At 35.2% G+C, this 24,678-nt stretch overlaps 1 long non-coding RNA gene across 2 annotated transcripts in view; it reads right to left on the bottom strand.

Moving 5' to 3' along the window:
• Positions 1-22,983, bottom strand: part of LOC116549751 — a 197,854-nt gene extending 174,871 nt beyond the window's left edge. For both annotated transcript variants that reach the window (XR_004268043.1, XR_004268044.1), the window contains exon 1: positions 19,620-22,983. This is a non-coding gene — a long non-coding RNA (uncharacterized LOC116549751). The remainder of the gene's footprint in view (positions 1-19,619) is intronic.
• Between the last annotated feature and the right edge of the window lie 1,695 nt (positions 22,984-24,678).

Here is a 24,678-nt window from a genome sequence, read left to right as displayed (position 1 = left end):
CAGTTACTAAACTGCATATTCCAAATAAATAAGAAAAGGCATAAGCCTTATTTTTTTAAAAAAATTGTATAAATAGTGATTAATGAATGCTAAAGGACATATAATGCAGTAGGTAGATATTTATGGGTCAGGGACTTCATATTTTCAGTTTGGCCTTTTGGTGGGAAAACCTGAAGTTCCATATGATTATGGTGATCTGTCACTTGACTGAAACAGATTCATCCAGGGAACAAGTGAGTGAGTTCAGCTGACTGCCTGACCCTTTACTTGTTCTATACTCCATATTGGGCTCACCTCTTAAAGAAATAAAAGATAACAATTGAAAATTCTCAAAACTAATAAAATTACAATAATGAATTATAATATTAATTTTAGAGGAAATTGGTTTTAATAATTACCCAGATATTTTAAAATCCTTTTCATACTATTCTTAATTTCTTGAAGGCAAACTCATAGCACTGCATTTCGTGTTCTAAAAAATATGGATGTAACGTATATGGCAAAAATAGCACCAAAGGATGGAGGAGAGGTAAGCATAACTTTAGTGATGCAAGATTTATATATGTAAAACCAAAGTTAATTCATAATTTTAATTGCAATAAATGAGCACATTATAGTCCCTATTGTAACCATTATAAGGCGGCGGCTAAGAAATGCAGCTTTAAAAAGACAACAGAATTAAAATAATAAAACAAACAATAAGGTATAAGGAGCAAGCAATATATGAGACAAATAGAAAACAAACAGTAAAGTGGCAGACCTAAATTCAACTGCATCACTAATTACAGTAAATTTAAGTGGACTAAACACTCTAATGAAAAAGCTTGTTGGGGCAAGCTATGTATAAAACCTAGACACAACTATATGCTATCCATAAGAGGTACACCATTAAACCTCAATGGTTTAAGCTTTAATCTAATCAGCTTACTTTCCATTATGATAGTTTGCTTCTCATTAAGTGGAGTCTCCTACAATTATCCATTGTCAACTTGTAAAACAACAAATGTCTCTATCTTGGTCATTGTTTTGCCTTACAGGTTTGTAGGGTCATAATGGGCAATAATCATGTTTACATTATATTACCAACTGCACACTCCTCCATGTGGGTAAGCATTACATGTACTTCGTGATGATGATGACATGCTTTTATCACTTAGATTTGCTTCAGGAAACACAAATGGTACAACATGTTTACATCTGTAAGGCCATCAAGTACTGTTAAAATTATAAATATTTCATATTCTTCAAATAGTTAGAAAATATACTAATTCAAATGTATAGAATATTATAAATTCACCAAATAGTTAGAAAATGTACTAATGTAAATGCAAAGATAGTTCTTCCATTGAATTACCTGAATAAACATGTGCTAAAACAGTTCTGGATTAATGATTAATCAGGCTTTTATAATATTAATAGCTAACATTTTTCAGTGCTATCCATGTTCCAAGCACTGTGCAAAGTGCTAATTATCATAATGCTGTAAATAACCCCATGCAGAAGCAGCTGACAGTTAAACTTGCTCAGACTCACCCAAGAGTTAGATCTAAACACAGATTTACTTTTTCCAGCATTTATGTAAACATGCACAACCTAGACAGAGAAAGTATAAATGTAAGGAAGTACATTTTGGTTCTAAAAGCTTGATATGACTATTGATTTTTAAAAGTACATAAGGCTCAGATGTATCTGAAAATTTTATATCCTCCTACAACTTCATCAAGAACTATATAGACTTTCAAGTTAATTCCCTGGGGATCATGCAATATCTTTATCAATCCTTGCCTATCAACGTTTCAATATGCAAAAATGAATCAAGAATCTGCTTTCCTTCCAAAGCTATGAGATATGTCTCCAAAGAAAAAAATTCAAATAAACTATAGAGATAACTACTTTTTGTAATTAATAATTCAAGTCAATGAACTTCTTGAGTTAGTATTTTGCAACTACTACATTAGCAACATTTAATATGTAATATATACAGTGTAGGCATGACTGCAGTAAATAGAATTTTATTAGCTTCACTGCTTTTGACTTGGTGATATTGCTTAAGGTAATTTATCATAAGGAAATAAAGTGATACAAACCAAAATGCTGTATGGGAATGTTTGTCATCAAAATGAAAACAATTTTAACAGTAATTTGATATGTGAATGTAATACAGTCATTTAAGTGATTCATATGATGTCCATGTATAGTTTAAGTTTTTTTTGTTTTTTTTGTTTTTTTTAAAAAGCACATACTACTACTTTCAGCACACCCACATGATTACATCTGCACAAAAATGGACAGGTACTGGAAGGTAATAGGCAAAATCTAAAATATTTGGCTTTGAATAGTAAGATGATAAATAATTTTTGTAAGGGACTTTTTGTTATGGTATGCTCAATGTCTCAACAATTTTTAAGACAAAAAAAAGGAGAGCACCTAGACTCACAATGATGAGATTTAGATAATTGAGGTAATGCTCTTTTTAGGTAGGTCAAACAAAAGATGTTAGCTTGCCACACAATAACTGACTTTGCTTTTAAAATAGGAGCAAGAATGTCAAAGTTTCTCAGGTAGCTGATTATATTCAGGTAAACATGAATAAAGGACTCCTTATATTCTAATACAACTTCTGAAAATGATTTCTGTTCAGCAGTACTAAGGGTGGTTTCCTTGCGCAGTTTTTTTTTTTTGGCTATTGTATACTAACATGACAGAATGTTTTGATGAAAACCAGGACCCAGTAGAATTAAGCAAGGAAGAAAAATGTGCTGATATTTTTACAAATTAGTATTAAGATATTTTGGTAGTTTGTTTCCATACTTAATCTTTAAGTCTTTCTAATTATGTTTATCCACACAGATTAGATTTATCACAGACCTTTATTTCTTCCATTATATTAAAATTGAAATTTTGCTTCCATTGAATAAAATAAACTTATGATGAAAAGTCTTATAAAAGAACATGCCTTTTGTTACCTTTGCAAACTCAAGACTTCTAATACAGTCTAGTCTATCTCCTCCCAAGCAAAAAAATCTTTGAGAAAAAGTTGACATCCTATTACTTGAAAATTTACGGAAGAATTATACATTTACTTTTCAACCAGTCTGAAAGCTAAGGAGTTTGCAAGGAAAGCAAGAAAAAGTTAAAAATGTCTAAATAAAAGCCTGACTGGTTCCAAATCTAGTTGCTTAATCACCAGGGCCCAAGTGTGCAGTAAGAGACATCTGTGGGGCTGAAAGCAGCAGAACTTACAAACTTCAGAGGTGTTTCCCCCACCATTTTTTCTGTCTCCCGCAACACTAGTTAAATCTTGAGGAGTGAGTTTTCGCTTAAGAATTGGGTCAAAAAAATGAAAAGTAAAATCAAATTAGCTATTTCTTTATCTTAGTGGATATTTGGAGTTTGAGGAGAGAAACTGGAGTGCCTGACTGATACGCAACTTTCGGTTAACTACAGGCTTCATTTATACTTGATATTCTGGCCTTATTTGTTCTGATAAGTTGACACATTCCAATAGGGTTGTTTGTGATAAAGTTTAACACATTCCCCTTTATGCTCATTATGCTTTCTCTACAAAGACATATCAATAAATATTTATATTATTTTATCTTTTTGTTTTGAGACAGTTTATAAGGTCATATGAATGGGGTCAGGAGATCTGAGTTGGAATCTTGGCTCCACTTACTACTTGTGTGACCTTGGGCAGGCTATGAATTTTAGTATACTCAACTTTAAAACAGAGATGGTGGTGATAATAGCAACTCTGTCATTAAGATAAACCTCAAGTTTCTTAACTGACAAAATGTAATAGGTTCTTTTTTGTGTAAAAGATTTTAAGGGTTTACAATGTACCAGCACTGCTTTCAGCTATACTCAGCAGTGAGTCGCTGATACTCTGGCATTCAAGGAGTCAACTGCGGCAAGAGGAACAGCAGCAGGCTAAATGATCAGCTTGAAGGAGAGCTATTTTAGACGGAGGTGGTGGTCAGGTAAGGCCTTTCTTACTAAAGTGGTTTTTGACCAGGAAGCTAGATGAAACCGGGGGGTGGAGTGAGTCATATGTGTATATCTGGCATCATATATCTGCCTAATTTTATTTAGGCAAGTTTCCACATATAAGTGTGACATACATTTGTACAGGAAGCTTCTATACAGAGAAGCAGGAGTTTGAAAGAAGCCTGGGGATTAAAGAGACCAGCAGGAAATTACATAAAGAAAAAGAGGAAGAATGTGTCAGTGGAGAAAAGGAAACTTTTTTCCTCACATGCAGTGTCTGTGTTTGAGCACAAACACTGTGGTCTATAGGATCCCTAGAAAGTGGAAAGGAAGCTGAGTACCTAGAAGTAGGCTCCTGCAGGGAGCAAGCTCCAAGGGATGATTAAACATTCCTCTCTCCCAGTCTTTCCTAGTGGGGCAACTCAACTTTAGACACAGGGATAAGCTGCACTGGAAAATGGGAAAAGGAACCCAGTTAGGGTTAAGTAGGGTCTTGGGCTGATGATCTTGTTTCTTCACCCACAGTCCTTTTAGATCTGTGCATAGGATATGATTAACTTAGAAATCAGTATAATAGTCAGCCCAGGTGTAGTACGCACCTAAATAAAGGACTTTCCGAAAGTCATTAATTTCTCCCTCTGTATAAACAGTGGGGGAGAGATAGGTGTTGCATAAACAATTCTTTGAAAACTCTCTAAAAGAATATTAAACTTAGGCAATGTAAAAAAAAAAACAAAAAGAAAAAAACTGACTCATAGTTCTCCTGGGCTTCCTTTTCCCTTGGTGGCAAAACAGTAAAAATTCTTATATGGCAGTTCTAAGTTCAAAGACATTTACTTCAGATGACAGTGCCATTTTTACAGCATGTTAACCAGTTATGTGAAAGAAGCTCTCGCTAGTATGTGCTTGAATTATTGGCCTGAAAAGTCTATTAGTACTAAATGTTTTAGGAAACAAGATGCTCCAAACTTTAGTTTCTTAGGAATTATTTGTTACATAGTTCAACCAGTTTCCCAATCCATCTAGACCTCAACATTGAATTTGATTTTACAATCTCAGAAACTTGAAAAGCTTCCACTTCTGCACATGTTATTTCCCAGCTCTGGTCTGTCTACTACTTACTCACAATTAGCTGCTTTACATTCTCACTCCACCCTTCAGCCTCTCTGAGAGCCAGGCAATAATGGACATTTCTGGGGCAACATCTAACTAGTTCACAACTAACTATATCCTAAACTCTCAGCATAGGGTCTGGTTCAGAGTAACAATTTAATAAATATTTATTAAAAAATAAACAAATGTCTGAAATCCTCTGTCTTGGATCAGCAATTATCTTTTATCTTTTCTAAGAAGGACATTGGAGAGAAGGTGGGCAGGTATTTATTCAACTGAGTGTTAATTTTTATTTCCTCCTCTTTTTATCTGATTACTAGATGGCAGACAGAGGAAATGTATTAAGCAAAGTCTATATGACTAAGTCTCTCAAGATGACTATGTGGGGAAATTTAGTCTGAATCTGAATACAGTTAGGGAGATTTCACAACTGCTGAACAAATGTGCTCTAAGGAACTGATGGGCCGGGCATGGTGGCTCACGCTTATAATCCCAGCACTTTGGGAGACCGAGGCAGGTGGATCACAAGGTCAGGAGTTTGAAACCAGTCTGGCCAGCATGGTGGAAGCTCATCTCTACTAAAAATTTACAAAAAATTAGCCAGGCATGGTGGCACGTATGTGTAATCCCAGCTACTTGGGAGGGTGAGGCAGGAGAATTGCCTGAACCCAGGAGGTGGAGGTTGCAGTGAGCTGAGATCACACCAGTGCACTCCAGTCTGGGTGACAGAGCAAGACGCCATCTCAACAATGACAACAATAACAACAACAACAAAAGGGAACTGATGATCTACTGATGATCTACACATTCAACCTGGAGGATAGTGTTGAGAATTAACCTTTACAGCTCTGTCCTTGTTTGGACATTTTCTATGCAACATTTTAATTTTTATTAACATCTTAAACTAGAAGAAAATAAAGTTTTCCAAATTTGACAATAAAGAAGGTAGTAATTATTTTGTAAGAATGAATCAAGAACCCCAAAAAACCTAAGACAGATTAGGACAATAAGCTCAAACTCAATTAGGCAGCATTTCTAAGAATTTTCCTATGGAGGGAAAGGTGACAGTGGTAGCTCTTGTGAAGTCTTAGGGATAGATGTGAATACCTACTTCAATTCAGGTAATAGGCTAAAAAAGCACCAATCGGGGCAAAACAGAAATTCATGTGAAAAAGGAAGTTCTGACACTAAGCCCAACCAGAGTAACACTGATGTCTGCCAAAAAAAAAAAAGAAAAACAAACAAAAAAGTTAATGTGGTTTTAGCCAACATTAAGAGAATTGTACTATCTTTAGAAATCAATCAAGTATTTATGGAACTTCCACTGGCACTGTTCTAGGCACCAATAGAAAAGTGACGGGTAGAGAAGTACCAGGCATAACCCTTGCTTTTAAGGTACTATTTAGTCATAGGAAGATTAGCAAGTACAAAACAATGTAATAAAAGACAGGATTTGACAGCCTCAACTATCAACGCAATGAGCCTTCGGAATTCCCAAAGCCCATGCCCAACCCCAACAACCCCAAAAAATGAAAACAGAAACCAGAGGGTTCATTATACCTCACAGGTGTAGTCCATTAACTGATGTTTGGAACCATGGCCCTATGTCATCAAGAATCTGCTATAAATAAGGTCCATTACTCTCTTTAGAGAAGTAATAGCAATATATTTTAGAAATCGTCTTTTTGGTTTGGTTAGTTGTTTTAGTTTTAAATGAAATATAATTCACGTATCTGGAAAATTTAATTGTGGGGATTAGCTCATTCCTGAATGGGGTCAAATAAATCAGGCACTACTGTACATAGTTAAGCACTGAGGTGTACAGGCCAATCTGTAACACCTAAGAAGGAAATGAGCGTAATAGGCCAGAGAGATGAGATCCATAACAAACTATAGAGCCGAGCCAGATCTGCAGGCTTTGAGTACTCTGAAGTCATGGCACAACAAAGACTTTGGAGTGCTGATGGGAGGATGTAGTGGGGACAGCAGAGGAGGGAAGATCTGCTGCTGCTGCTAGATAAGGTGGATGTATAATTTGTATACTTTACAAAAATATCAGCATCGTGTTATTCTTTACAGCTATGGTATGCTACATAACCAACAATGGCACATTTCCATTTCAAATGGGGTCTCTAGTGCACAATATTTTCCCTTATATGCACCTATGTTTGAACTTTTAATGCTAGAAAAAAATCATGCCACCAATTCAAAGCATGCCACCCCAAATTTGTGGCCTTTAATCTCAGTTGGCCTTCAGTGAAGCACAGTCTCTTCCATAGCCAGCATGTTTTTATTTTTATTAAATGCTTGCATCAGCTTTTCCAAACCTCCACTTCTTCCCTATTTTCATCCCCTTCAGGTGTGACCTACCTCACTTCCTACTTCATGAAGTACATTCTGACCTCTGTATTACTGCTTCCCGGATCAAATCTATTCTAATGTCCACCCATCCTTTCTTCTTTATAGGAAAGACACCTCTCCTTCTGTTGCAGGCTAACAACTGCTGATACTGTGGTCTTCTCTCTTCACATTTCCAGCATCATTTTCCTCTTCCTCCTCTAGAGGCTCCCTTGAGCGACCCTCCTTTATGCCTCTTTGCAGCATTTTTTTCTGCCCACCTTTAGATGTCCCATTCTCCCATGGTCACAGATTCTGTCCGTGGTTGTCTTCTCACACTGACTTGGGCAGCATGTTCCACCGGGAGCTCTTCTTGATCAGGCTCTACTCTCCTCGCTTCCACCCCCTGCACATGCTCTTTAGCTTTCTGGGTTGTCTGCTCCATTGATACATTTGCCCAGGATCTGCTATGTTTCAATATGTTTAGATCTTTCTTTTTGAACTGATTTTCACACTAAGCTCAAAAGGCCTTCTCTACCCACCCCTTCTAAAACTCTCAACAGTACCTCTACCACAGGTTCTCTCATGCAATCACTGCCTCCATTTTTATCTTCTTTTCATTTGTCAACTCCTTGAAGTAAGAGGCTACATTGTTATTTGCCATATATTTATGTGGGTAAGGGTTCAAAAAACATCAAGTGAATGGATTTTCTATATGTAAAATATGATGTCAGTAATGTATGACTCAGAAGATATCCAAACATTGTCTGTGTGACCAATTGGTGGGACTGCTATTTGATAAGGATGTGGACCAAGTAATTTAATGGTTCTACCAAGAGAAAGAGTTTATGTTATGATGATCCTATACCAAGTAAATCTCCTTAAAGTTACTGTTTTGAAAACTAAAAATTAATATAGTCTAAAGTATACAATAAAATTATACTGATGGTATTGTTTTTTTCCTTCTTATGTTTCCTAGCAGACACTCAAACACTTCAAACACAGAGAAGTAACTTTTGCTCTATGTTATGGTGGCCTGGGTCACTGGCTAATGAAGACCTAAACCATTCTTTTATTCTAGACCTATAAACCTATTAGTTATTGGAGAAAAGGGATTTACCTATGTTCCTCAGATGCCCTCTAACTTTCTACAGAAACTGCTAACCAACCATTTGACACTATCTGGGTATGCTAGACTTAGGGAAATTTGTGTCATCAGCAGCTTCACTGGAGACATCATGTGGCTGGAAGCAAGGGATGATGATAAGAACATCTTTTCCTCTACTTCGTATAATTTTTATTTTCAAGATAAAATTACTTACATTTAAAGCTTTTTAAAATACCAGGTCTTACAGTGCATGTATGAAAGAAAATAACTTCAACTTCACAGTTTCTGGCATGGATGGAGACATTAAAAGAGCAATGCTTGTTGACTAAAATCACAGTTTTCAACATTCCTGAGACTTACTTCCTCACTAATTCCCCATAAGCAAAACATTTAAGCATGGTATGGCGTTAAGAGACCACATTTTTTTCTTCTGAAGACTACCTTGCATGGAAATGATAAAATGAAAACCAATTGTTCCACAAGGTCCAATAAAACAGTCAAATCCTCCCAACAAATTCACAGACACCATTACCCTTAAACACCCTCCACTTATCAGAGGAAGAAAAAGAAAACTTCCTTAGATCCATTCAAATATAAAAAGTCTTTACTAAATTGAATTTTATAAAATCCCATTGTTAAATACTTCCTCTCAAACTCCTGCCAAATGGAAGGATTACTGCTCAAACAGACAAGGAATATATAACTCCTCCCACTGCCCTGATGAACATCAGGGTTATACTTTGGCACACATACAGATCTATTTTCTACAAAGGATGCAGCTTTTCAGAGACGTGAAAGATCTGGAATGAGAACACCAGCCCTCATCAAGCCACTTCCTCTATTGGAAGGGAGTTTCCCAAATAAGTCCTCTGAAGGAAATACTGAAATGAAGTCACCCATGTTTTGTAAAGTAACAGTAGCTTGATGATGTGATTGTCTCGGAAGCGATACAAGGTACAGCAGTTAGAACAAAAGTTCACTGGGACTTTTAATAAAGCAATTTTTCGATAAATATTTACACAGATGTACACACAGTTATTTGTTCTGCTTCAACGGGACTCATCCAAGTGCTAGTTTTAAAATATAAACAGTGGGAAACTGCTGTAGTAATGACTAGGAAAATACTGCAATTATTTGCAAGAGTCAAAAACTGTTCCTTTAATAAAAAGTAGGAGGCTGTGTGGGAGAAAAAGGAGTGAAATTCTCTAGCAAGTGAGGCCAGTTGGAATTTAATAATTCACTTTGGCAATCATATTTGTTTAGTCAGCAGGCCAATGTTCCTACTGTGCTGCACAATGCCAGGGACAGTCTTCATCTTAAATGCCCACTGTTAAGAGAGCAAATGTTTCTAGCCAAGCTACATAAATACTATTATTGCAGCAGTCCTTGAATACATACCATTTATTACATGTCTCTGAGAAGATCTGTGCAGTACAGAAAAGACTCTTGTTAGTTCAGAGATTAATTTGCCTGAGATGGCATCAGGGTATTTGAAAATGTGTTATTAAGCAATATTTCAGAAGTGGCCTATGTATCAGCAGATAGTTATGCTCTAGTTATAGAATATAAGATAGTCTCCAAATGATATTTTTAACTATCTCCTTAGTAATATAAACAGACACAAAGACATGGAAACTTCTCATTGTTTTCTCTTTATTGCAGTGTTTTAGTCTTCAAGGATATTTTTCTCATCACTGTTCATCGAAATTAATTTCTTCTTCAAAGGTCAGATATAAAAGTGAAGAGGTTATAAGAGCATATATATATATTGCTATAGTTTTAAAGGCATATAGATATAACCGATAATTAGAATAACATAATTAGATTAATGTAACATCTACTGTGCAAACAGCTCAAATTTATAAGTAACAAACTAGCCATCTATGGAAGGTCCATATAGAAATCAGGGATGTAAAGAAATAGAAAGTATATGAAACTGAATTTATATCTGTACACATCTACTCATACAGATACCTATATCATACAGACACCTGTTTCCTGTGCTTATTCTCTGGTTCCCTTATGTTTAGACCCTTTAGTATAATTTAATGGTTAAATTAACACTTCACCAGGATTTGCCTTTTAGTGGTTATGTACGGGAACCCCAAAGTCACAGACCTCTTTTTTTAATTGGCACATATTCAAATAATGCCTAGCAAATATTTCTTTTTTCCTTTCGTTAATACATGGCAGAAATGTCTGTGGAAAAATCTAAACCTTCTTTCAGTGAAGGAAAAGAGAGAATTAGGTATTTGGAGAGAGGGGCATTCTGTGCATAACAAAGCACAGAGTTTCATAACTCCTAGGCAATGAGACTTGTGCAGTTAGTCCCAATCAGAAGTTACTTCCTTTCCACCAAAAAGTGCCTTGATATAATCCCACCCACCACCACTGAAAGTGGCAGATCCCACGGAGCATAGCCCAGGAGAGGTCAGCTTCCTGCACACCAGATACCCAGAGTACAGGTGGCGCATGGGGAGCTGACATTTTTTAGAGTGCACTAGAGGAAAAGAATCAACTCAGGGAAATAGTTTTAAAAGATTCAATGTTCAAGTCTGAATTTAGAGCAATAGATTGAAATTTAAAAATCTTCAAACTTATATTACAAGAGCTGACCAGGAAGCTCCAAGTATGACAGATGTGGAACAAAGAAATATCATGAAGGAAGAGAAAAGCCAAGTCTCACTCAATGCCCTCAGCCTCAATTGTCTATGAGTTTGGTGAAGTTCTCTATTTGGAAGACAAAAAGTTATGCTGTTTATAACTTGATAAAAAATAATTTTGTTTTTAAAAACCCTTTTTAGAAAATTAGGAATAGTTCCTATCTAGCATTCCTCATAATACTTGCTGAAGACGACAGCTGTGATATAGAAAAATAACATCCCTTTATGGCTACCTTTGTCAAAATAGCTTCTCACTCGGCAGGCCCAGTCTGACCCAAACCTCAGAATCTCCTGGACTAAGAACAACTCAGGCCATTGTGATTCAGAAGTATCTCAGTACTAGTGAAGACACCAGGAAGGCCAGGAGACAATGGCAGCATTAGAAGGCCCTAGTTGAACAGAATATATAATTTCATTTAACAGCTGCTGAAGCTCATTACGCTGGCATGAATGATTCTTTACAACCACAAAGAGAAAGAAAAACAGACAGCAGCCTATTTACAGATGCAGTGAGAGCTGTCCCTTGCTTTCCAGCTTTCAAGGGAAGCAAAACATGTCTGCATAATAACTTTAACCTATAATTCAACGCTATTTAAAAGTGTAGCTTGCCATAGCTTACAGAGATATTTTTATACAACATTTTCAAAACCTCCACAGTCTCCCAGCAGTTTCTGACTGAATTGCTTCCAGGCTTGCTGTTACCTGCTGAGGGGCCTATCAGGCAGCAATCTAGCCAGCACAGGCAATCTCTGTGGCACATAACTCCCTGCACTCAAACATTTCTCTCCAAACATACTTTGTACTTCTTCCTGTTTTCAACCTGAGGAAAGTACAGCTTAAATGCCTTCCACAAGTTTTCTAGCTTAGTGTTCTTTCTTTTGTGATCTTCAGCACCTTTTTCTTTATTTTACCTTCTCTACCACTTACTGAGTAACCTTGAGCAAGTCACTTAGCCTTTCTATAGTTATCTCACATGTAAGTTACAAAAGCACCTACCTCACAGAGCTATTGTGAGGATTAAATTATGACTAACACAAGTAAAGCATTTAGAATAGTTCCTGGCACATAACACACACATAAAATGCCATTCAGAATTTCATTATTACTAGCACTACTTAGGACATCATGCGCCATTACTACCGATTTCACACATACATCCTTTATTTCACCTGAAGAAAAATTGCTTAAAGGTTAAGTATTGGCATCCAGAGGGAGTAAGGTGCATATTAGTACCCTTCCTTGTCCTCTTCCCTCTTCCTACCCCTTCCCAACTCTTCACCTTCATCCCAAACACACACATTGAGGAGTACTGACTGCTATGATGGGTCAGGTTTACAGACTTATTTTTGGCCAGTGAGCTGAGCTAAAGGTTCAAGGAGACATAGACGTGGTCGTTATGCCATATGCACAGACTTCATGGGGACGTGCCTCCTCCCAAAAGTAAGCAGGAAATTATGTTCTGGAACAGGTACCAACTTTTACTTCTCTTCCATCTTCTCTTCTTCTTCAACATATGCCATAAAAAGAACTGCCCAATATAGGGCTTTAGGTTATGGGAGCATGAAATAGATAATTCCAGTGTGGCTCATTAGCATTCTATAGTGGGATTGGAGCAGACGTCCTATTTAGTAATAAGATGTTATTTTGTTTTCTTTTCCTCTCCTTAGCATGTATTTCCTGTGGAACCTTTCCAGAGAGGGGTAGCTGATTTTAGATAATGTTGGGGCTGTGTTCCACATACCATAATATTTGCACTCTTATGTGTACCACAGAGATATTTGCACCACAGGAATCAAGGTTTTTTCAACTTTGCATCTTTCAGCACCTAACATTCACCATTCTTTATATAAACAGGCATTCTATATTTATTGAAGTAAGTGGTTGTTCACCTTTTTATTTATTTATTTATTTATTTATTTATTTATTTTTGAGAGACAGTCTCACTCTGTTGCCCAGGCTGGAGACCTTTTTATTTTTTAAATGTTACTAACATTCTGGTAGAGTCAGTCACAATGATAGAAGTCCTATTATTTAATTAAACTAAATTAAAAATTTAAAGACTATTTCATAATTACAAATACTAGTCTAATGCCTACTAGTAAATTTCAAACCTGTCACTATGACTGACAAGACCTTACATTACCTGGCCTTTGCTTACCTCTGACTCTGTTTCTCTGATTTTGTTCCACAATACTTCATAATTTTTACTTGATCTGACACTTCTGGTCATTTGCCCTTGCTGTTCCCTCTGCCTGGAATGTTTCTCCCCCAAAATTGCACTGGTGGGCTCCTCCTCATGACTTCTGTCTCAGGACAAAGAAGGAGCCCATAGCATGAAGACAAGGGAATTCTTCACCTAAAAAAATGACAATTAGATTGAGACCTAAAGTATGAATGTGCATATGTGTGTATGTGCATGCATGGTGTATGTGTTTGGGGGCAGAGGTGAATATAATAAGAGCATTCAATCTATGCAGAGGGAAGAGATGAGGCAAAGCTTTTGAGACATGAAGGAATAGAACGAGGTTGTCTGAACAACTGAAAGTCAGTGGTCAGTGTGGCTGGAACTTAGAAAGCTGAGGGACAGCAGTAAGTGGGGCATTAATCAGATCACAAAGACCTCTTTAGAAGAAGCTCTACAAGAGGGTAGCACTTACACACATTAGCCCTAAAGTAATATCTTAAACTAAGATACAGATTAATCATTATTCATAAGAAAAAAAAATAGTCCTGCCTTCATTGGTATTCTCTTATTTTTTGTCTAATAATCAACAATGCTAGAAAATCAACAGTGCTAGAAAAGTGTTAGTCATCCCAGGACTTAAAATTTCCTTCAGCAAAAGTGAGCTACCACATCCTGAGATTCAGGGGATGGGACTGCTCTTACAAGCCACTGCAAGCTTGTTTTCTAACTCTAAACATAACCCTAACTTCTCTAGCACTAGTCTTACTGTTGTCTCAAGTGGTAAACTGAATGAAAGTAGTTTTAATTAGCTATTAGCATTATCACACATATTCAATAAGAATTACATGTATACCAACAACCTAAATAGATTCTATTGTATACAAAAGAACAGAGAAATTACATTTCAGTAAATTGCTTTTTGATGAACTGAATTTTACTGTTTAAGTAGTCTTAAAATTTTAGAATTTCTAATAACTCATAATGATTTATTTTTTATTACACAAAGATTTTAGGTCAAACTATAAGAAATCAATAAAATCAAACCAGAAACTAAAGTTAAAGTATAGAAAGGTTAGATAATTATTTCAATGAACATTATTGTTTTTATGAATTAACAGTATGTGGATTTCCTAATTTCTTACTCAGTATATGACTATTTAAATTTATTTTAAGCCAAATACAGATTCACTGGGATACAAGAGTAGAATGAGAATTGGAGAAAGACAACAGAAAGACAACTATAGAGCTGATACGGCCAAGAAAGCCACTGAAAGCACATAAAAAAGAACAAATGTTTGAAAATTAACATTTGTTAATTTTGAAATTTTCTAGATGGGGATTCCATAGTTTAAAGATTGTAATTCTAAAGATAATTTTAATCTAACATGATTAAAGAGTAATGAGTTTAGCAAAATCACTTATTTGATATACACTTAGATCTATTACGCACGAAACATGAACACTCAAAGTTGAATTTTTTAATTTGCAAATTTTACCAATTCTCGGATTCATTTCTGCATGGCTATGCTCAGTGCAAATAAATCTTCATTTAACTAGGGCAACAATGTTTTTATTGTGCTAACATCACACATCTTAAGAATAAATATATTTCTACTGGCTATAGGAATTATGACTGCAAATGCTACTATTTTATGGCATTGAGATACTTATTTATATATGTAACTACATGCATTTCTTTAGCTTTTACATAAATTTTCCTTCATTGACAGGTTATTGGTATAAGCATTTGATCTTTTCAATAGTTTACTAAAAAAATACCAAATTCCAAAATTCAGAAATGGCAGTCAGGTTTTACAAGGAAACACACTAATAACAACCTGATGATATATTATCATATTGCATAATATTTTGTAATTTCTAACACACTTTCCAATAAGTTATTTCGCATCCTGAAATCTCATGTTTTCATTTTCGAAATGAGAGCTGTGGAAAGATTCTCATATTACTAACAGTTGTGAAGGCACCCGATGGAGCTCCTTCATTAATTTCTCTAACCATTCAGGGCACTGAAGTCTGTGGGGACAGTAAGTTCACATTTAGTGTTTGTGCTAAATGAATCCCCAACCTACTTTGTTTTAATTTGCATCAAAAAACCTCTACCCTGAAAGTACTGCATTATTAAGGTTATATAATAATGAAGTATACAAATTAGGAAAGGCAGATTTAGCATCACTTGCTTGGCAACATTAACTTGCCCACCACATTCACATTGAGATTTTAGAAGAGTACATTAGCGAGAAATACTTCTCTGTGAATTACAATAGAAGTCTATTAAAGAATATTTGATTCATTGACTATTATTTATAATAATAAACACATTCAGAGGATACTTTTTTGCATTTTATTTATGGTTGTTTTTGTTATTAGGAGGTGTAAAAATGAGGAGGAAAAATAATAATCATAAAAACCCTCAATCTCAAATGATTTAACAGCTTAGTTCTGTATTTGTTTGCCAGTGCACACAAACAACTATAGTACACACTAGCAAATATATCTTCCATATCTATACAGAATACTTTTTCTGATATAGAACCACATGAAGAAAGTCTTCTATATTATTTTAGTGAGACTGTTAAGATAGTTAACATTAAGAATCACCTTTAAAATTTCAGTAAGGCGTTTCCAAAATTAAACAATTAACTTCCTGTTACTCTTCTGATACAGAAAAAACTTTGAATTAGTGTTATTAAGCTACCAAAAATTGATACCAGTCAGGAAAGATTGTTTTCCCCTTGAATGGTAATATTTAACTGAAAGTTTAGTGAAAGAAAACAGAGCAATTCTGACAGGAATCTGGATAGAAAGGGGTTTCTCAGCTCTAGGTACTAATTCTGATGCAGTACTGCATTCAAATGCATTTCCCTGGACTCCACAGTCCTCAGGTCTAGTTTTAGTTATTTTTTAGTAAAGGAAAGCCTTCATTCATGTGTAATATTTATAGATAGCATCATTGTAAAATGGAGTACAAGTTCAAATCAGAGTTCAAGGTCAGGAAAAATAAGTATCACTTAAATGAATCACCACTGACACTTTTAGAAGCTTTTAACTTCCTTTAGAAATCTCCCTTTCAAGCATGTGCCAATTTTAATTTTGGCAAATCATGAATAAAAACTAAATGTATAATAGTTTTGATGATTACTCAGTGTGGTGCTATTTTTTAAACATTACTAACTTTACAGCAACACTCTCATTACATTTAACTAACACACATTTTGACAGTGTTTTATTTTCAGTAAATGACTTAATACAGTCCATTTTAAGAATTTTATGCTTTAGTTTACAGATATTTTATTATGCTGATGTATGAAATTTTAAAAATTGAGAAAAAAACCACGACAGCAATTAGTAAGCGTTTCCAATTTATGTTAAATATTAGTTTATCTTACCTAAGCATATGCATGGTAACTTTGTTCACATAGTGGTAGAAATATAATACTGTAAACTCCAGAAGTTGTCTTTTTGTAAAATAAAAAATTGCATCCAGATCTTACTTCAATTATAAATAACACAAAGTTGATGTTATTTTATTTATCTTTATATATTTATTTTGAGACAGTGGTCTCACTCTGTCATCTAGGCTGGAGACCATCTCAGCTCACCAAAACCTCTGCCTCCCAGGCTCAAGCAATTCTCATCCTTCAGCCACCCAAGAAGCTGGGATTACAGGCGCCTACCACCACGCCCAGCTAATTTTTGTATTTTTAGTGGAGACAGGGTTTATCATGTTGGCCAGGTTCGTCTCGAACTCCTGACTTCTAGTGATTCGCCCGCCTCCCAAAATGCTGGGATTACAGTGGTGAGCCACTGCACCTGGACTCTTGACCTTATTTTAAAATAGTATTTTACATATTACTGTGGAAATGTGGGGCACAAAACGTAACAAATACTAGGTATTAATTTCAAAACTACCCAGAATGGCTTACGGAGGTTTCTATTTGTTGATTTAAAAATATTTTAAAATGTTGTAATTTTTACAAATTAAAAAGTTCCCATAACTAATTATTTACATGAAGAAAGTGACCAGATACAAGTGGAAAATGGAAAATTTAGAGGGCAGTAAGGTAAGAGGGAAGATATAAAAACAGGAAGAGAAACTAAAGAAAGTAAAGATCAAAGATTTAGGAAAAGTTTAACCATTTCTCCAAACCTATAGTCACATAGTCATTTACCCAGGAAATACAGTTGGCTGCTCCCAGAAAAACAGCTGAGTTATTTGCTCTAGGTGTTTTCAGTTTACCAATTAAAACAGGCCACATTCTCAGTTCCAGACCCAGGGCCTGGAAAAGGCCCCCCATCAGTGGCATTTGATGACCCTCCCATGGCCCAGCAGGACTAATTGAATTTTTCACTTGATAGCTTTATGTATGAGGGAAACTTAAAGACATTTCTAACACATACTTCTCTCCATCTCAGGTATTAGAATAAATGCCTAATATTTCAAATAGTGGTATGATCATACTGTTTTAGTATCACTTCTTTATTATCATCACCAATGGGTATTAAACAGTGAAAAGCAGCTCTAACTTTTACATCAATGAAAACATTATACATTACAAAATACTGTGTTTAGAGGACAAAAGATGTCACCTTCATATCTTTTTAAAGCATCTAATTTCTATTTAAGTGTATACTTAATATTTCTATCTCTATTATAAATGTAAATAATTCTATTTATACAAATGTATACAAAATAAATGTATACAAATGTATACATCTGTATAAATGTATCAAATTTATGTAGAAATGTATACATTTGTATAAATATATCAAAGAGATAGCAAGGTATTCAGTTTTAGTAAACAAGACATTTCTATTTTAAGTGTATAATATTAAACAAATCTGCCAAAAGAAAAATATGCATTTATAAAAAAGGCAAATTAGAAATTATGTCCTTCACAGAAATCCACTACAGGATTCTGAATCTTAAAATTGTCTTCATGTATTTAGGATAGAATTTGATGCATTTATTATTTTTAAGAGATAGGAGTTATTATATAAAGCTGAAAGTCCAACCAAATGGAAATGGTATCCACAAATTCCTAAAATACTATTCTAATCATCTGAAACAAGAATAAGTTTTTCAAATAAGAGTCAGTTGAATCAATAGTTGTTTATTTTAGATACTTTATTGAGAGCTGCTACTTTATTAAAGACTAAGCCTATAAGGAAATAAACGGGGTTTAATCCAAGTAATATGAAAGTGAACTAACTCTTCACCTTACTTTCTTTTTCCCCCAAATAATTTTGATTTCATTAATGGATTTTGTGTGTGTATGTGTGAATGGCTCTAAAAAACACCTATTTTGAGACTGCGGAAAGGGAAGGACAAAACAAATCACTTCATAAATTTGTGAAATACTGCCCTACTATACTTTTTAAAAATAATAAAAATACTATAACATTTCCTCACTTCTCTCATGAATACTTTATTTTTGATATTGCAAATTCTATACGTACACAGATGTATAGAACTCAATGCCCTGCTGAAGCCTCTAAAAATGTACAGAGATGGTTTTAAAGTAATTTAATTTATACCATCTTAATCTAAGCTTTGTAAAAATGTATCTAAGAAATAGCAAGGTATTCAGTTTTAATAAACAAGATAGTGCTCCTAAAGTGGTCCCTTGAAGTCCGAGGCAGTAGGCAGCTGCAAACATCCGACTGAAAGCCCATCTATGGCTTCACAGCTTCCAGTCGAGGATGTTTACAGTCGCTCACTGTCAACAGCAATATACCTTCTTTAGCTTTCTGTACGGTTAACCTGAAGAAGTAATCCCAGCTAGTGTTTATAAGATGTGCAGAAAACAATTCTCCCAATTACTGAAGGTTCATTCAAACAGCAATACTCTAGAAAATGTTTCAAATTCAAAACCAACAAGAAGGCTCATGGATGTCTATTATTCATCAACCAAGTTTCTAATTTCTATAAAAATGTTGTGATATTCTAAGACAACATACGTAAATGGTTTCATCCATTATTGTTAGCCACAAGAAGTAAATAGGCAAGTGGCCAGGTTACCTAATATGACTTCAACATGCAAAAGTGACCAAACACAGAAACTAAATTATCTTAACAGCATAAAGTGTACATTTAACATTAAATACTGCAGTTAAGTGAACTTAGACTACCAGTGAAAATATAAAAGGTCTACTTGGAAAGTTATAAACTCTGACAAAAAAAAAGAAGAAAAAAAAAAAGACTTACGTGCTGCTTTCATAGATCTCTTTTGCTCAAAAGTCTGCTCCCAGAGAGGACTTGTACAGTCAGCTGATTTTTGAAGGAGTAAGCAACAATCAGGAGAAAAACAGAAAAGAATAACGAGGTATAACACAGGCGTATATCAGTTTGTGGATCAAAGTTTCCCACTGGAAAAACACAGAACCTATCACTCACAACAGTGACGCACATTAACTCCAAATTTGAATGTTTTGAATTCCACTCCCATTCTCTTATGAAAATAAATGAGGAAAACTGAAGGTTAAGCTCTATCAGTCACTACTTTCCTGAAGTAATTCAAAACCATTCTGAGTCTAGTGAAAGATTAAGTTGATACAGAAAAGTGGGGGTGCCTTTCCCTGAGATTTGTTTTCAGATGAAGTTACCTTAAGGTTCTTAAATTGCATAAATCTTAGTAGTTGTGATAGCAAACCTGAAACAAAAATAAAATCCACACAAAAAGCATCATGTTTACTGAAACTAACAAATATGAAGAACTCCATAAATTACTTTTTCAAAGCAAAGGTAACTCTATTCCATTAAGGTTAAAAAAGTTAATCTTTGAGTCAGCAGGTGAAAACAAGCTGAATTATGTTGTGGCCTTTTTCTTTATTAACTAAGGACTTTGAACTATTAAAACTTCCTAGGGAACCAGTTTTCTCAATGGGTCAAGTCACATAGGGGAACAAAGCAAACTTTATCAGTGCTGTGCAATTCCACATTCCAGAAATTCTTAGTACTTGGCATTCATATACCACTGCTGACTAGAGCTTGGGTCAATCCACCACTCAGCTGTGGCTATCAACCTTATGAACTTCTCACCAAGATACCCACTTCTTTTAAGTTAGCCACAACTAGACAGGCAGAGTACTCTTTAATTAAAATAGATAAATACCAAGGCTTACACCCTGGGGAGACATTGTATATCAGTGACTTTTTACAAAAAGAAAATATTTTACTACCATAAATTTTTCTCAAAGTGACAGGACCCCTACATGCCTTGGAAACTTATCACTTTTAAATAACTGTAAAGTTAACATGTAAAACAGTGACAAGTAAATACTAAGCAAACAATCTCAAATAACGAATAATTCCCTGTGGAGACAACAAACTTTAACCTAACTTTAAAACAGCCTTTTGCTCAGAACTTCAAGAATAAACACCAAAAGTTCTCCAAACAAAATAATTAAAGACCATAAGATCTTAGTTTTAAGAGTTAGTAAATAAAAAGGCATTTTATTGCCTAAATGTATATGGGCTCCTCTTTTAGCAAGATAGGAGCTAAGTGTAATCTATGTGACAGCTAAAGCAGATTTGTTCCAATAGGATGCCAAACAATTTTGCCAGTTTAACTGAGACTCAGCATTACTTAAACTATCTGCTCATTTCTTTGGTTACTGAGCAATATAGGTCCCACTTGGATCGGCAATTCTCCTAGTGAGAAGGTGGCAATAGAATGACCAGGGTAGCTTTTTCTAATCCCATGGACTGCCTCTGCCATAGCCACAGGGCAATTCTTATTCAGTTGATGGGGAGGCTGCTGGGTATATGAATTTTGCAAAAGCTATCAAACAATTTTGCTACACCTTCAGGACAGAGAACCACTGATCTAGAAGTACTAAGCTAAATAAGTTTGTTTAAGACTAAAAATATCTCGCCATGACCTGAGAAATGTGACCAGTAAATCCATTTAAAAATTGTGAATTAAAAACAGATACGGCAGAATAAGAACTAACTGTGTTCAATACATCAGACCCTGATTTGTCTTATACAACCCTAGGTATGCTTACAAAAAACAATGTACCTACTTTAAAACCATAAGGCTACTCTTTAGTCCTGTTAGACAAGGTCTCTAAAGCCTTCCCACTTTAAATCACGAATCTGGATGTCTGTACCCTGGACAGGCTTTATTATCTTCCTCACGTCCGTTTTAAGTGCTTTAAGGATTAATTCTTTCTGGTGGAGCGTCTAGGAGCAGCCCAGAGAAAGTGTAAAAAATTGCTTTAGCTACCCTGAACCATTCAATCTTGAACCCTCTCAACTGATTTTATTATCATTTTTATATTTATAAACCTTTATAATATTTTCCCTAAGATATGCATAACTAAAAATAAAATATAGCCATCCAAGCTGTCCCTCTCTATTTATATAACCAATTATCTGGATTTTAAGATATTGGAATTCTTAAACTGAATAGCCCATACTTGAATGGTAAGATTTTTGGCACTTATCAGCAAGTGGCAGAGGTTACCTCTTCTCACTCACTCACTCACTCACTCACTCAATCTAATCCTATTTAATCTACCTGATCTATCTATCTAATCTATCCATCTATCCATCCATCCTGGGACTCTCCTTTCGCCATGGAAATGCAAAAGTACATAAAGTGACCATGACACCTAGACACCAATGCTTCTCTCTCCTCTTCCACCCTTTTCCTCTCATGTCCATCTAACCTTCTCACCCTCTATCCTTGGAGTGTTTGCAGTGGAACTCTAAGAATGAATGTGTTCCATGTCAGCACTGGACCCAGTGCCCAGGCTCTACATCCTTCCATCCTCCATCTCTTTGGGGGTTCTTAAGTGTCCAGGGTAGCTGCAGTAATAGTTTTGGCATTCATCCTCTGTCCTCTTCCTTTGGAAAAACACATGTAAAGACAAAAAAAATCCAAGTGGTCTTTGATTTCTTTCCTAGAAAGCATACATAGGACTGATCTGAAATTGAAGTAACCTAAATGTACAAACAAAATTCTGCCCTTTAAAATTAATCTTTACCTTCTCTGATTCATACTTTTAAACATAGCCCACACTCTTTTTAGTCTAATTCAAGGGTTTCTAATTCATTATATTTCCTGCTAATGATAATGATGAACCTTCCCTTGAATGTCTCCATAATTAATACAAATACAGACCTACTTACTCCTTGCCTCATGAAAGTGGGCGAAGGCTGGTAGGAATTTAGTGGGAGTGATTTCCTATGGATTGTGCAAAAGGGCGAGATTGTTAAGGAATTCAAATTCTAGGAAGCAAAGTATTATCTTGGATAGTACAGAGCTTACAGTTATAAGGAATAAAATCTCTAGAAATGAATACAGCTTAAATGTTTGCTGATAAAATGCTAATGAAAAATAAATTTAGAATTAAGCAAAAGTGTATGTACTCAAGTTTAAAGCCTTAATTTTAATACAACTTCAACTAGGTATTTGTTCTATAATAAACAATGTCTATACATTATCTCATTTCATCCCTGCCACAGCAAGATGAGGCATGTACAATCGTTACCATCACAGATAAGGACAACAGGCTTCGAGAGCTGAAATAACATCCATTACTCACTTTTCTTTTCTGATTTTTTTTTTTGTTTTGTTTTGTTTTTTTTGAGACGGAGTTTCACTTTTGTTACCCAGGCTGGAGTGCAATGGCGCGATCTCGGCTCACCGCTGATTTTTTTTTAATTGTAAGCTTTTCTGAATCATTTATGGAGTACTGGAGGGTGTGGGTTTCAATAAATATGAAAAATTTTTGAGAATAGAAACAAATATTGAGATCCTTTGGTGATGAAATAATTCATTCAGTGACTCATTCATTCATCCTACATATATTGATTTGCCAAACTCTCCTCTAAGGTAATACTGATTTACTATCTATGCCGGGGTTCCTCAGAAAGGAGTTATCAAAGCTTGTCAAATAGCTTTTATAGTTGTGGCTACCCTACTTTGTTCCTTCTGCACTGGAACGCCCACCTGGCTGGAGCCTCTCCTTCCTACTTTGGCTGGCATTCTTGCAAGGGAGGGGGATTCCAGAGGGTCAGGGCATCCCAGCCCCCAGGCTAATAGGGGACTTTCCACCCCACTCCCATCCTGCTCCCTCCCTTCCTTCAGGCAAGTCACTGTCAGCAGTTCCCTGGCACCTCCCTCAGACCACCTGCTGGCTCAGTTCATTCCTCCCCAGGGGTGACTGCTCCAGGAGACTCCTCTCAGGAAGGGCAACCCTAGCCAAGAAATGCCCTTCTATTGAAATAGGTCTTATTTCTAAAGGGATATTAGGTAGATTTAAGATGAATTTCACTGTAATAATTACTTGGCTAAATTTAGAATTCAAATAGCTTTTAAAAAAAATCAAAGCTGTAAGATTAAATTATCTACACAATAAAAGCTGAACACAATTCAGTGTAAAGATAAATTATTTCAGAGGAACATAATTCTATAATAGAAACTGCATCTTAAAATATACATATTTTGTTTATAAATTTCACTATTAAAAATACCCATTTCTAATTTAGGTCAACTGTATATAGTTGATATTTCCATCAATATTTTAAGAACTTAAGTGATTTTGGTGACTTAAAGAAACACTAGAAAGTAATCTGGTACTCATTCATTATTTTATATTTTAGAAAGCATTTCTAAAGCCAAGGTTAGTTTAGAGTCTTTTATTAATCATTTTGTGTAAAACAACAATAATCACCACAAAAAAGCTAGATTTCTGACATAGTTAGAAACTAACCCATTCTGAAATTATATAATCATTAGAACAAGTTTACAAAGCTATGCAATGACAAAAAACATGAGATATCCCATCAAGTTAAAGAAAAGCCAAAAAAGAAACTGATATAATCATTACCATGTTAAAAATTCATGAATTTTTTCTCTCTACTTTTCTGTATTTTACAAATTTTGTTTAATGTGAACACTTTAATACAAATTGCTTTAGGAACAACTGACCCATTTCAGACATAAGAAATAATGTATTTCATATCTCAAGAGTAATATAGACAGTACCAAGATAGTTCTGACGAACAGTTCTCTATCTAGGTAATTGTTGGAAGGAGAGAAGACTCCATACACCTCTTCCCTGAAGGCTATGATTCTGTCTCAATCACAATTCTATCTACTGGAACACCCCATAATGTGCCTTGTATACAGTAGATGTTCAGTATATATTGGCTAATTTTTAAGATGTTGATGAGAAGATTCTTTTTTTTTTTTTGAGACAGAGTCTCTGTTGCCAGGATAGAGTGCAGTGGTTCGGGTCACTGCAATCTCCAC

This window comes from Sapajus apella, unplaced genomic scaffold, assembly GCF_009761245.1.
Source record: "Sapajus apella isolate SASKATOON/1434 unplaced genomic scaffold, GSC_monkey_1.0 scaffold6, whole genome shotgun sequence".
Taxonomy (NCBI): Eukaryota; Metazoa; Chordata; class Mammalia; order Primates; family Cebidae; genus Sapajus; species Sapajus apella.
The sequence above is the reverse complement of the archived record's forward strand: the minus strand, read 5'-3'. Positions and strand labels throughout refer to the sequence as shown.